Genomic DNA, 13609 nt, shown 5'->3' on the forward strand with positions numbered 1-13609 from the left:
GAAGCCTGAAATCTAGATACGTATTCTGACAAGTACTTTTGTTTTTGTAGATGGAAATATGGATGGTTTATTATTGTCTTTCTCTCCAGTATGGGGAAATAAAAATGCAATCTGTCAGGTTTTTTATGTCTAACCACTTCCTTCAAGTGTGTAAATAACAGTGAGATGTCAGACTTGCATCTGCTTGGTTTTTAAGAATAATATTTGTGAATGGAGTCAGCAAGGATAGTCTTCTGACATGGTAATAGCTGCCATGGCTTCTGTTGAGTCTTGGTTTTATTTCTTTGTATCTTAAGAACCCCATTTTTATTCCTTCTAGTTACTATGTTTACCTGAACTTCAGTGGACTCAGGATTGTTTTGTTTTGCTTAAATGTCTCAATTTTTTTAAAGATCATAATGCCTTAAAACTGGAAAAAACAATGAACAACTAACCTAAGAAAGGTATTTTGGAAATGAAGGTGGATGCCAATGATGAAGTTGACTTAAATTGATGGCTAGTAAAGCACAGAGTACTTCCTTCTAGAACTGGTTCTGGGTTTCAAAAGAACTATGTGAGTGGAACAACATGAAAATGTGGAAACCATTTTGCTGCCTCAGACTATCAGTGGGAACCATTGCATTCCTGCTAGATGACACCACAAGGTGCTTTAAGAGTTCAGAAATAAGGAGTTAGTGATCCTCAGTGATAAGGTTTTCTTTTAGTCAAGGTGCCAAAACTCACCTAATGACATGAGAGGCTGATAGACTTCTTCACTGTGATATGGGCTAAAGCTAGTCTTCGCTGGTGTTGGAGAACTGAATATACAATTTAGATGTTTGTCTTTTTTTGGTTTAAATGTAAAACAGTATTGATGTTAGAATAATGAGGCTGAAGCTTGGTGCTATTCTAAAACAAAATCAGGACCCAGTGCAAAGCCCGAGGCTGGTACAGGTGCATGTTCAAAAGATTTGTTTCTCCTGAATGGTTTTCTGGAAGTCTGACTTAGTATCCAAGAACTCCACGCTCATCAAGAGTATGCTGGTTGTTTGTTTTAGCAATTGTTAAAGGAGTAAAATAATACCTTAAATTCTTAGGATGAAAAATCTTAACAAATACCAGCTAATGCAGACTCTAGACCATTTATTATGAAGGAGTTTCATTAACATCCTTGCCCCTTCTTACTCGTTGGAGTATATGATGTACTATGGTAGTCTGCAAGTTTAGGACTGCAGGGTAGAGGAATCATTTATTCTCTGAAAGATTTATGGGGGAATGCCCATGAACTAGTTCCGAGTTGGTTACTTTGACTCCTGTGGAGTTCATACACACAAATAGATATCTGGGTTTGTAGTTATTTCTTCCTAAATTATCTTCCCCTTAGCTTATGCTTTTAAAGTTTAACTGTTTGGATTGAAATTTTCTCTGCCCACTTATTTTTTTAATGTGCTTTTTTCCCAATGTGAAGCTAAATAATAACAGGTGGGCAAAATACGTTGTTTGTAGTGAGGTTTTTTGACCGTTTTTGTGTATGTAAGAACAGATACATTAGGTTTCGCAAAGTTAGCCCTCGTTTTAGTGCCTTCTATCATTCTTTGGCAAAGATAGGTGAGGTTCAGTTATGGAAATATTAACCAGCACGTTGGGAACAAGCACGAATTTTAACACTCTTGAATTTCAGTAAGTCCCAGAAAAACCTGTGGCAGCTTTTGCCATCAAAGGTTCAGCAGGGCACTCCCTTCTGTAAGTTTTTCTCAAGTTCTGTTGGGGCCTGTAATTGGAGCTAAGCCTAGATTTTGAGCTTGAGGAGAGGAAGCCTGGCTTTTGAACCATGGGAAGAGGTGTACAATACAATGGCAAAACTGGAACAAAGTTTGAGTGACAAAAAGTCAGCAGAAAAGCAGAAACTGTGCTTCTGACAGATTGAAAGTCAGGTTTTAGAAAAGCACAAAAAAAGGCATTGACTTCAGCTTGTCCCTGTTTGGAACTTCTTGGCCACAGTGTGTATTTCTCTTTTGTATTTTATTTTCCATTTAGTTCTGTATTTGCTCTGAGACAGTTCTAATAGAGTTTAAATGCTTGAAGTTACTATCTTGTGCAAATGCACTGCTACATGTTTATTCGTAGGAGATGAAGAAGCAGATTCTGAGATTGGAAAGAAAAGATTTCTTGAGCTATTAAGTAGAATTTATTTAAAATAAATACATACTTTGACAGCCAGAAAAATGGTTGTATGTTCTAGGGATTTTCCTTAATACAAGGGTGAGTTTTAACAGATATTTGGAACACTAAATATCTATTCAATTAATACAATGTTTTGAGACCTGCTGTTTTCATAAAATACAATGCTCATTAAGAACACAGAAATTGATTAGAAAATTGTAGACGAACCTTATAATAGTCAAGAATACCCAGCTGCTAAGCAACACTGCTTTATCCTGTTTGACTCTTTAGTAATAAATGCCATTATATAATACTAATGAAAGTTCATGTTGAGGGCTATATACATAAACATTTGATTTCAGAGTGTAACTGTTGATTTAGAATAGTCTGCACAGATTGCTTTTCTGTCTTTTATCTTGTTGATTTGGTGCTAATAAAGCAGTTGTTAAAATAATGTATTTAAATACAGCTGAACTTGAAGTTTCTTATAATTCCAGGACTTCTAAAAATAGTAGAAGAGACATGTTTTTTTCTTTCAAACTTGACTCTCATTCACGTTTAATCAAAATAATAAATTCGGGAATGTACTGGCTGTTTCCCTGACACCCCCCACCCCCCCATCTGCTAGCACCACCCACCTCTTTTGGAGTGTTAGGCTAAAAGGTGAAGTTTTTTTCCTTGGTGCCATTTTTTTCAGTTGTAGAGCTGGCAATGGAAAACTTTTTACACGATACTAATTACAGTTACGATGACAGGAATTTTTATGAAGTATAAATGTAAAATATCAGTATAATCATTGGGCAATAGGCTTTCAGAACTCATTACAAGAAATCTAAACTTAGTTTCTTGAAGGTGCCCTTAAGTTATCGGTTATTTGAACTCCATTCAGTTGAGCATACAATGCAAAATTTGGATATTTTCACTTTAATGTGTCATTAATTTGTTTAGATAATAGACTGTTGAATATTGTGCACACAACTTTATAAATACACTGGGCCCAAAATAAGAATTAAAAAATAAAAGAACACTAGTTCGCTTAGTAGATCACTTACAGTAGCTAGCTACCTTAAACACTTGTTTCTACTTGTGTTTAAAAATAAAACACTTAAGTTTCAGTCAAGTGTCAGTAACATTGAGACTTCTGTGAGTCAATTAGGTGTTTGTTTAAAAATAGCTTATTCTGCTAAAATAGGTTTAATTAAAAGTGCTTCGCTGAAAGAACACTTGCTTTAACGTCCCAGTCCTTGTTTTGCTGCATAAATATTGTCGGGTTAAATAAAACAGAACAAAGTGTTGGAGTCTTGTTTTTTTCCTTTTTCCCAAGCCGTTTATCTTGAAAAGTCAGATACACAATAGCTCCTAGTAATCCTTCCCAACTGTTCATAAGACAGCGCAAGAAACTCTCCTTGCTCGTTCAGGTCTGCCTCGTCGCGGTAAGCCGAGCCCAGCGGTGGTGCAGTGAGGAGCAGAGCCGGGGGGGCGGCGGGGCTGAGCGGGGCTGTCCTGGGCGCGGGGGCTCAGGCCTGGGCGCCGGGCCCCCGGGCCCCTCTGCGGCCCGCGCTGCCGCCGGCCTGCGCCGTGGTGACGGGCGGGCGGCACGGCCTCGGCCGCGGGCGGCGGGGACGGGACAGGCCTCCCGGTCGGAACGGGGCTCGGGCGCACTCACGGTTGCAGCTGGCGGAAGCAGAGGCTCCGGCGCCAGCCACGGCTGTCAGCGGCAGGACACCAAGAGTTCCTCGAAGGCGACTCCTGGAGAAATTTCCCTCTAAAATGCCCTGAAGAAGCAGCCTGGTTAACTGCTGCAACGGTTGCTGCATTGTCATAGGCAAGGTCAGGAAGCTGTAATACGGTTTATGGAGCCACATTATGGATGTGGCTTTCACGTGTTTTCAATTTCATTTTGAAAGAGATTATTTTGTAATTAGTGTTCCTTTCCCTGTTATTTAGAATATGTAACTACGGGTAAAAAATTATTCTTTATGCCCAACTGAAATACAGTTTTCATTTTTCAAACTTACTTTTTCCTTCCTTTTAGGGAAAGATAAGGAGAACAAAATCTGGAGGTAGATATGTTACCAAGTGGCATATATCTAGATATTAACATTAAAAAGATTAGAAAGTGCTGTCCTAAAACCCTGGTATGTCAGCTACTCTTACGTTGTAACAGCTAGAAGTTAATTATGTGCTTTCCTTCTTACCATTCTCAATGGTCGTATTTACCAAGCTAAAAAATGTTGACTGCAGGACACTGCTGTATCATAAATCTTGAAAAAAACTTGACAGGGTTATCCCATGAATGACTAGGTTAAAAGTATGATACTGATTCTCATTTAACTTCATGAGTGGAGACTTAGAAGGAAATAGCATTTCTCACCTGGTTCTTACATAATAAAGTGTATTTAGACTTACTGAAGAGAAAATATCTCAGAGAAAAAATCAGGATATAGGATATAGAGGGAAGATAAACTTTTTTCTTAGGCATCTGTTTAGGTATGTAATTATTGGAGATGAAGGCAATTTTAGGACATGTTAGTATCACAGGCGCTTCAGTGAAATGGCTGTGTAAGCCAAAAGTAGGTTGGAAAAGCCAAATCCAGCTCTTCATATATGTAGAACTTTCTAGCACCTGAATGACCAGAGATTTCAGGCAAATTAGAAAAGGAGGTAGTGTCAAAAATTGTCTGGATCACAGTGACTTTAAAATAGTATTGATTTGGTAAAAGGTACACATCTTAATCTAGTATATGACCCTGTTAAACTGGATTACTTTGCTGGGGAAAAAGTTTTTGGTGCTTTCACCATTCCAGCAACTGAGCTGTTTTTTCACAGCTGGCCTGCCATATCCTATGAAAATGAACACCTTGGGGAGCCTCTGTTGGTGTTAATGAAACAAAACAAGGCATTTACTGCAAGGCCATGTTCTTCCCTTTATTCTTTATTCTTACTGGACCATGATTTTATTGGATACTTGCAGGGAAAACAGTAACAGAAGAGTTCAGTTAGCTGTTCGCACAATTAAAGTAGAAAACGACCCATTACTGCAGTTCTTAGCAGCAGGTCCCATGTGTTTAGTGGTGTGAGGCCCAGGAACTTTCTCACCTAAAGTTGCCAGTATAGGATATCTGTCTTTTACTATTAGATTGTCTGATGCCTTTAAAGCAATGATGGTGAGAATTTGAGACAGATGAATAAGGAGTAACAGTTTTTATTTCACACTCCTGATTTTAATGGATTTGTCTGCCACAGGGGTGTTCAGACCTTTCCTCTTCCTTCCCGTTAAAGTCCAGTCAAAACAATTCTTTGTGTCAGTGGTATTATTTTGGCACTCAAGTTTTGCTGCTTTAAAGACCTGCTTGAGAAGTGTATCAAAAGAGACTGTGCTGCTGCACTTCACTGGTTATTCTGGTACCTTAATTTCTAAAATGACATTATCCTTTGTTGTCCCTTCGTGGTAGGTGAGGAAAAGGGTAATAATATGAATGTGCATTGATACTTCATGAGTTCTAAATGCATTTCTTCACCTCTGCGAAATATCTAGGTGTTTTGTGCATAAGTAGTAGTGCATAGTTGAATGAAAAGATCAGCTTGATAGACATCAGCAGGTAAAAAATTCAGATGCATAATAACAGGTAAGCAAAATAATATGGAGTTGTATCACTGGGTGGTTATATTCAGGAATGCTTGTTTCAGATATAATATAAAGTTTTAGATAGGAGCAGGGAAGATAACCAAGTGATTCTCAGGAAAAGAACCTGAAAAAGTCCAGTTGTTCAGCTTGGAGAGGTGAATAGGAGAACAGGATATGAATAACCACAAAAGTAGGTGATGGTGCTTACTCTCAGTTGTAGAATGCTAGACTAGGTAGTGGCCAGATAATGTATTACTGACTAGTCCTGTTTCTCTTAATAATGTTTGGGGGCCTGATGTTCATAGTGCTGGGAGCCCTAGCACACAATTGGGTTTGTCAGACTGTAGAGCAAAATTAAACTCTTCTGAGTCCTTAAACATAAATTATGCTGCCATGTCAAGGAACACATTGTAAGGCCCCACCGTTCTACCCCCCTCATTTGAATTAGTTTTTTGAGATTTTCTGTAGGAGGCCTACTTAGACGTATTCTGGGTTTAATTCAGAGTTTTCTTGATTGTAAACTGCAGTGCAACAGGTGTATTGACAAAGTTGCCAACAAGGAAGCAGTGCATTGTCTGTTTAGCTCAGTGTTAAAAATTACCTGATTATCAAATGATTGGATAAATTGGGCATAAGCCCATTTTGTAGTTCAAAATTAGAGGAAATAGAATGATTAACACCTTACTTTTTGAATGCAGGCAACAAAAAGTAATATAAAATGGGCTTTCAAGTACCTGAAATACTACAAATAATCTCTATACTTCTTAATATTCTGATTATTTTTGCAGTTATCCCTAGAAATGGTGTCTTTGTCTGATAGGGCCAAATAGTAATTTCTGTAAAAAGCATGCTAGTGAAATTGTTTACTTGCAATTTATTTTCTGCAATCCTTCAACACTTACTGATTTTCAAACAACTACTGGCATAGGATTTCTAATGTGGGTTTCAGTTAGCGATTTCAGAGCTACCCTAAAAAAGAATTTTTGCTATCTATTTAAAAAAAGTTACATTTAGTATTGGTATGCAAAGATTGAACAATACTTTATGGTTTTAAAAATTAGAGGTAGCTATAGATACAGTTTGCTCAGTGCCCTCACAAACATAGGTAATAGTATAAAACGCTATCAGTCTTGCTTCTAGAACAAGATGTAATAGTACTAGAATCTAGTGCAGATGAACCAAGTATCAAAATTTCATAACCATATTAAAAAAAAATAGTTCTGTGGGGAATGAAAGATTAACTTTTTACACAGAAACTGGAAACGTTCTTAATCTGTTTAAGATGAACTGTCATGCAGAAAAATACAATCTTTAAAAACTGGTATTTATCCCAAGTCAGTATAAAATATCACAGTGATTCATTACAACAACGCCAAGTGTAATGGAAAGCTGGGGAGGGACTCTTTATCCAGGGAGGTAGGGATGGGACGAGGCGTAACAGTTTTAAACTGAAAGAGGGGAGATTTAGATGAGATCTAAGGCAGAAATTCTTCCCTGTGAGGGTGGTGAGGCCCTGGCACAGGTTGCCCAGAGAAGCTGTGGCTGCCCCCTCCCTGGAAGGGTTCAAGGCCAGGTTGGACGGGGCTTTGGGCAACCTGGGCTAGTGGAAGGTGTCCCTGCCCAGGGCAGGGGGTGGCACTGGATGGGCTTTAAGGGCCCTTCCCACTAAAACAAGTCTGTGATTCTATGATTTTTTTTTTTTTTTTTTTTTTTTTTTTTGGAACAGAAAGGTTTGTGAAATGTCTGAAATGATGAAACATTTATTTCAGTTTGATGACAGAATCTGGTGGAATTGTCTCTTGTGGGCACTTACCAAACTGATGACAGAGAATTCTTGCATTTGAATGTTCTTCAGATACTTTTATTTCAGCCTCTGTGGTCATGATGGACTCCAGGCTGTGTATCAGTTTTAGGTAGTGCCAATATTTATTTGCTGTTAGAATCTGCTTAGAAGTGTTGGAATACAGACATGTAGTGCTGTTGTCTCCACTCCATGAGCTATGTCTCTGTGAGACTTAGTGTTGTCTCCACAAATTGCACCGTACCGTTGTCATCCTGTTACCTAAAGTGTGAGTGCTCATCTTCTTGAGCTGGGTGAATTGCACAGCTTTTCCACTGGCAAAAGTAAATTATATGATGGGGTCCTTTTCTTGTCACCTGATAGAAATTTGCTGTGCTGCAAGGAGTGGCTTGTGCAGATTAATTGTACTAGCAGGCCACTTCTGTAGGGTGAGTGTTCCTGATTGAAAGTGTGTACGTCTGTGTAAGAAGCTATATCCACTGATCTGTTTTCATGTTTTGAGGATGGTGGTGTCAGCTTTTCCTGTCCTAACCCAACATAGAAGTGAAAATAACAGAAGATGGAGGGGTGCTTATTTGAAATAAGTGGTGACTGCTAAACATATGTGTGTGAAGTTGATAACCCATAGAAATAATAACAAATAGCTATACCAATAAGAATATAATATACATAAGAAAATTAAGAATTAACAAATACTACAGATAGATTTGCCTTTATTTAAATCAGACTCAGTGTTGATATTCTGGGTTTGAAATGTTTATTTGAAGTAGGCTTGGGTCACTTCAACATTGACTCCCTGCAGTGCTGTGTTGCCTGGTGTTGCCTGGTATGGCTGTTCACTTTCTGTGGTTCAAATTGGATGGATTGTATTTCTTGCCCAGCATTGTGCAGCTTTCAGCAATATATTCTGAGATTTATCCAGAAGTGAGGATCATGGAGGATGGTAATTTACCCTGACCTGTGTGCCCCTTCTCCCTCCATGGAGTGTAAAGTAACCGAATTACAGTGCCCTCTGTCATTCATAAGTATTCTGTCTTTACCATAATCATGAAGATCACGAAGTGTGTGAATGCAGAAGTATTTGAAGTGAGGTTTATTTCTAACTAAAAATAACAAAATTACTTGTAAAATAGGAGAAAATAAGATTTTGAGTTACAACTTAATTCACATGTATCGTTTAATGATGAGTTTATCTCTTGTTGGATGGAGTCAAAACAGATGCATTTTAAAAAATGTCATATTTTATCCTGAGTCTATTTAAAATGGCCAGTGCATGTTACCAAATAGTAGAATGGCAACTGATTCCCTCTTCTCTGTTTCCTTTTTTGCCAAGCCAGTCCTGACTCACTTATGCCCAACCTAAGACTTGGATCTGCTTTTGAGTGGCTTTTAGTAAGTCACCTTATGTGGGTAAAGACTGTTAAACATTTGTGGAATAGTGATGTGATGTATTTGTGATTTCTATTAATATTTTCACTGCTGTGGATTCTGATGCAATAAAAAAAATGTGTTGTTATACCACTGATTGAATCTGCCCTGGTATAAGACCAAGGAGGGCTATAAAAGTTTAAAGCATAATGCAGGAATGTACCGTCTCCCTTGCACAGTGTAGCTGACAGTAATGTATTAAGGTTACTTGTGGATAGAAGTGTCTTTGTAGTTGGTATGATACTAAAGAAACATCAGTCTTGCTGTTGATTTACTAAAAGTTTGATTGTGGTGGCTTTTTCTCCTAGAGAGTTTTATGTAAAGTGTGTAAAGTCTTGAAAGTGACATAGTTACAGTGAAGTTTTGCAAAACTTGGAATATTTAGCACTTAATCTGGTTTTTAAGGCTTGTACAGCATTTGAGACATGTAAAGTGAATCTCATTAATTATATTGACATTATTTCAGATGCCTAAACCTTGTAGCAGTAGTAGATGGCATGTCTATGACCAGACCTTGTCACTAGAGAGGGACCATCACCGGGAGCCTCCTGTGTCCGTAGCCAGTCTGTAATGACCTGCACCCGTTCCTGTGGGTGCTACGCTTCTTCCTCCATGAGGTTTTGGTCAGGGTACTTGCTTGTTTTGTGTATTTTCTGGCACACCACTGCTTGTACACCCACTCACTCCTCCCTGGTTCTGTGGCCTCTCTGACATCACGGTGCAGAACCCGTGGGTGTCCCTTGGCCTGCTGGATGCCCCCTGCCAGCACCCGTGCTCTTCATTTACCTTCTGCGTGCTGACCTTCTGGGACTCTGCCCTGCTCTGAAGGAGAAGAGGTAGAGGTTAAATTTTACTTCATAAAATGAAAATGCAGTTCAGATTTGTGATGAACTCTGTTGTGCTGGACTGTCTGCTCTGAGAGACACTGGTGTGCTTCCCTTCAGCAGCTGTAAGATCTTCAGCGTTAGAGCACTGATATTGACTCAAGAAATAGTCATGGACTGGCAATATTACGATACAGTGCGATTAAATACCTTGCTGTAAGGCAAAAGAACACCAAATGTTGTGGGACTCTTCTCCAGTTGGCTGTCAAATAGTTGTTACAAATTTCACTTTGTCATTAAGAAGTGTATTTTTTACCCCTGCACTTTCAACTTCTTTTTCACTCTGTTAGAGGCAATCATTGAAATAGTGAAGCAATACATGGGACCGTAGAGTTTAAACTTGAAGTTGGAGGTGAGTAAGTCTACTGTTTAGATTTTTTCAAGACCCACTTTATGGTATTCATGCATCCGAACTAAAATTGGTAGGATACTGTTATATCCATCATAATATCCTGTGAAGGGAGTTATTTGTTAAAACCTGTTTTAAGAGTAATAACATATTTTTTTCTATGTTAGTATACATTTCAGCAAAGGTTTTGAGCTTGGAGTTGGTAGGTAATTTAAAGAAATTTCACCTTATTAAATGTGAAAATGATTTAATTGTTGTTTCCTTTAGTAAACCTTTACTTATTTTTAGTGTTCTTATTTTTATTAAACAGTAGTGGTTTTTTCCCCATTTTTTTTCAGAAGGGACAACATTTTCCTTGTATAAAGCTGCACGTACTTCCCTTTGTTCCTTTTTAATAAGAGATTGCTTTCTGTTTTCATTGGGTTCAGTTGCATTCATGATTATTATTCACTATGGAAAATTCCTGGAGAATGAGATTCCTTGAGGAATCAAGGGAAGCCTTGAGAGGAGCTGACACAAATCACTACACCTGGAAAATAAAAAATTGCCTGTCTTTTTTCTAGTTTTACTTACTCAATTTCTCTTACAAACATGAGAGTTTTAAAAGCAATCATGAAAGTTCATCATAAGTATCAACTGGCAAAATACACTAAAATGGAACAAATGTCTGATTTACACTTGAGGCTAAAAAGAATATGGATCTGGTGTAACTGGTATGGACTTTTTTAGGCACAGAACGCATTAGGTCTACAGTATAATTATTGCTGATCCTGACTAATGACTGTTTCGGGGATTATCTCTTTTGGAGTCAGCCATCTGCTGTGGTTAGAGTAATTAACTAAACATAATTAAGGGTTGACTTAGTTTGAAAGCAAAACTGTGTATGTCTCTACGAAAAGAATATAATTTCTTCAGTTCAAAATCATTCAGAAATACCAATATTCCAGTTTTCTATTAATGGCTTTATAAACAAGCAGCTGAATTGAAGGTTGAAAATGCAACCCTCCCCGCAAACTGAAACAAAGAGTGGAGGGGGGGAGGAAGGAGTGGAGCCTTGAAAGGTCAGTTTATTACTGTTCTCCCAGTTCTTACTTGATGCTGTATTACCGATTCAAACAGATGGCTTATGTTGGTTAAAAGCTTGCAAATATAGCTAAATTTACATTTCTGTATTAAAAAAAATATTGATTTATCAAGGATATCTTCCCATTTGTGACACGAATACAGATTGCTTATCGGTGGTTCTTAACTGTGCTTATTTCTAAAATACATCCAATAGTAGAGACTTACTTTAATGCTGTATTATTACACACAACATGTCAGCAATTGTAGGAAGGAGAGTTCTGGATGTTTTTGTCAGGAAACCTAAGTAAAACACAAAATTTCAATCATAAGTTTTGAATGCAGTGCATTAAAGCTTAGAAATAACTTCCCTTTTACAAGTGATTATTGTAATAATACCATTATGATGTGTTTCTAATTTACCTTATGCCATCTGTATATACAGTAAATTCATTGTGGCCCTACTTAGAACAATGAATACCAAAATAAAACAAAATTGCAGGTTTTTGTACAAGGACTACCTGTTGGCCTCACCTAGGTTCAATCTTCATAGTGTCTTAAAAAAAAAAGTACTTTGTTATATTAATTTATGTCTATTGATCTTGCTATATGTTCTAAAGATAGTAAATTTTTTGTAGTGTGAATTCATGTGTTTACAAATGCTACAGACAAATCTGTAGATACAGATTTAAATCATAATACTAATCTATTAATCAGTATCCTTGGGAATAATTATAAAATTTAATGGACATAATAGAACATTTAAAGTCTAAAGTATATATTGTATTTTTCAGTGGCCTGCTTCCACTCAGTAGCAGTTAGCTGAATTATATTCGCAGATTACTAAAAATCTGTGTGGTATTCTTTAACTGTGGATAGAAGATGTTTAATTGGAGAAGAGTGCATATTTAGGAGTCCTGAATAAAAATTTTAAAATGTTTAATAATATTTTGCTTTGATAAATTCTCCGAAGGAAATAGGTTTTGTGATTTCTACTATTGTTGTGAAAGAAAAGTTCATAGCTTTCATATGCAGTGTAGTAGTAGATAGGTTTTTTGTACCATATCAGTGTAAGTAGTTGATTTTTCTTTATTTACAGAAAAAAAAATTTCTGCATGCATGAAAATACATGTGTTAAATTGGGCTGTAAAGAATAAAAGCTATGAAGTCTTCTGGTGGTTGCAGTTTGTGTAAAGGGGTAGGCAGTTCTATATGGTATGCTATAGTTCCCTTATTAGCAGAATTTTCACTTTGGGAAAGTAGTATTTCTTGTTCTGCTAGCTAGCCAAGTCTAGAGACTATCCAGTACATAGAAATTGCCACATACAAAAATTATTAGTGATAAGGAATGAATGGTTTAGTTAAAATGGGCACAGTGTATCTTCCAGGTATTTTGTGTGTTTCTCCATGATTTCTGCGTTTGTATTTCCTTTGGCTTTTTAAGATTCATTTTTACTGACTGAGAGGAACCAAGGATACTGAGTCTTTCTGGAGAAGTAGATAACAGTTTTTATGCTGGCTTTCCAAATGAGTATTTGGGAAGTCACTGTCTAACATAGGTTTGGATCAGAAGTGCTGTTTAACACATCGGTTTTCTAAATTGATTAAAACAGAATTTGGAAAAGTGTGTCTCTCTTGTGTACTTGGCATTCTGTTTTACAGAAACTGGGAGTGAGATTTTATAGCAGCTGTTTGATGTAGGCTTGGTGCTTGGCCTCCTCACATTTTCAGCGGTAGCTCCGAGAAGGGTGTTGTCTCAGGCTGAAGGAGACTCCAGGACAGGAACTGGTTTCTCAGGAGTTTCCCTGTTGGGAGTTAACTGTGCTTAGTCTCGTTGCTTTTGTAATAATAAAGGGACTCTGGAAAGATTTCTTCCCCACCTTGTTTATACTCTGATCCTGACTCACTCAGTTCTGGCAGATTGAGTCAGATAGTCTTTTGACTCTGCTACCATTATGCTTAGACATCATTTGCTTGGTTGCAATTATTAAGGATTTGAGAAACTACTTCTAAACAAGTAGTAGTTTTAGTAATAATTTTACTGTGTGTTTTTCTTAAAAAACAGATGCTGCTTGTTCAGTGAAGTAAGTGTGGTAACTTTTGATTCAGGAAATTCATGGCACATATAAAAATACCTTATTTTATATTAAGAGCTCTCCAGGAAAAAAAAAAGTAACTAGCAACTTCTAGGAGTTCTTATATTTATACTGTCTCACCATACTTGCTGGGTCTTTCTCTAAATTAAGAGACTGGATACAGACTTTTTGGGATGCATTACAGGTTCTGTAAAGCCTGGGGTCTGTCAGGGAGCAGCC

General features: G+C 37.5%; 1 protein-coding gene across 18 annotated transcripts in view; it reads left to right on the forward strand.

The window, feature by feature from the left end:
* The window catches only part of BAZ2B (bromodomain adjacent to zinc finger domain 2B), a 157029-nt gene that overhangs the window by 62204 nt on the left and 81216 nt on the right, over nucleotides 1-13609 (forward strand). The window contains exon 1 of one of the 18 annotated variants that reach the window (XM_074828377.1): nucleotides 3885-3972. The exons of the other annotated variants lie outside the window; for them this stretch is intronic. The gene's annotated coding sequence lies outside the window, so the exon portion shown is untranslated. Of the gene's footprint in view, nucleotides 1-3884; nucleotides 3973-13609 lie in introns of those variants that run through there. 18 annotated transcript variants of the gene reach the window in all.

The sequence above is a fragment of the Strix aluco genome, chromosome 6, assembly GCF_031877795.1.
Source record: "Strix aluco isolate bStrAlu1 chromosome 6, bStrAlu1.hap1, whole genome shotgun sequence".
Lineage (NCBI taxonomy): Eukaryota > Metazoa > Chordata > Aves > Strigiformes > Strigidae > Strix > Strix aluco.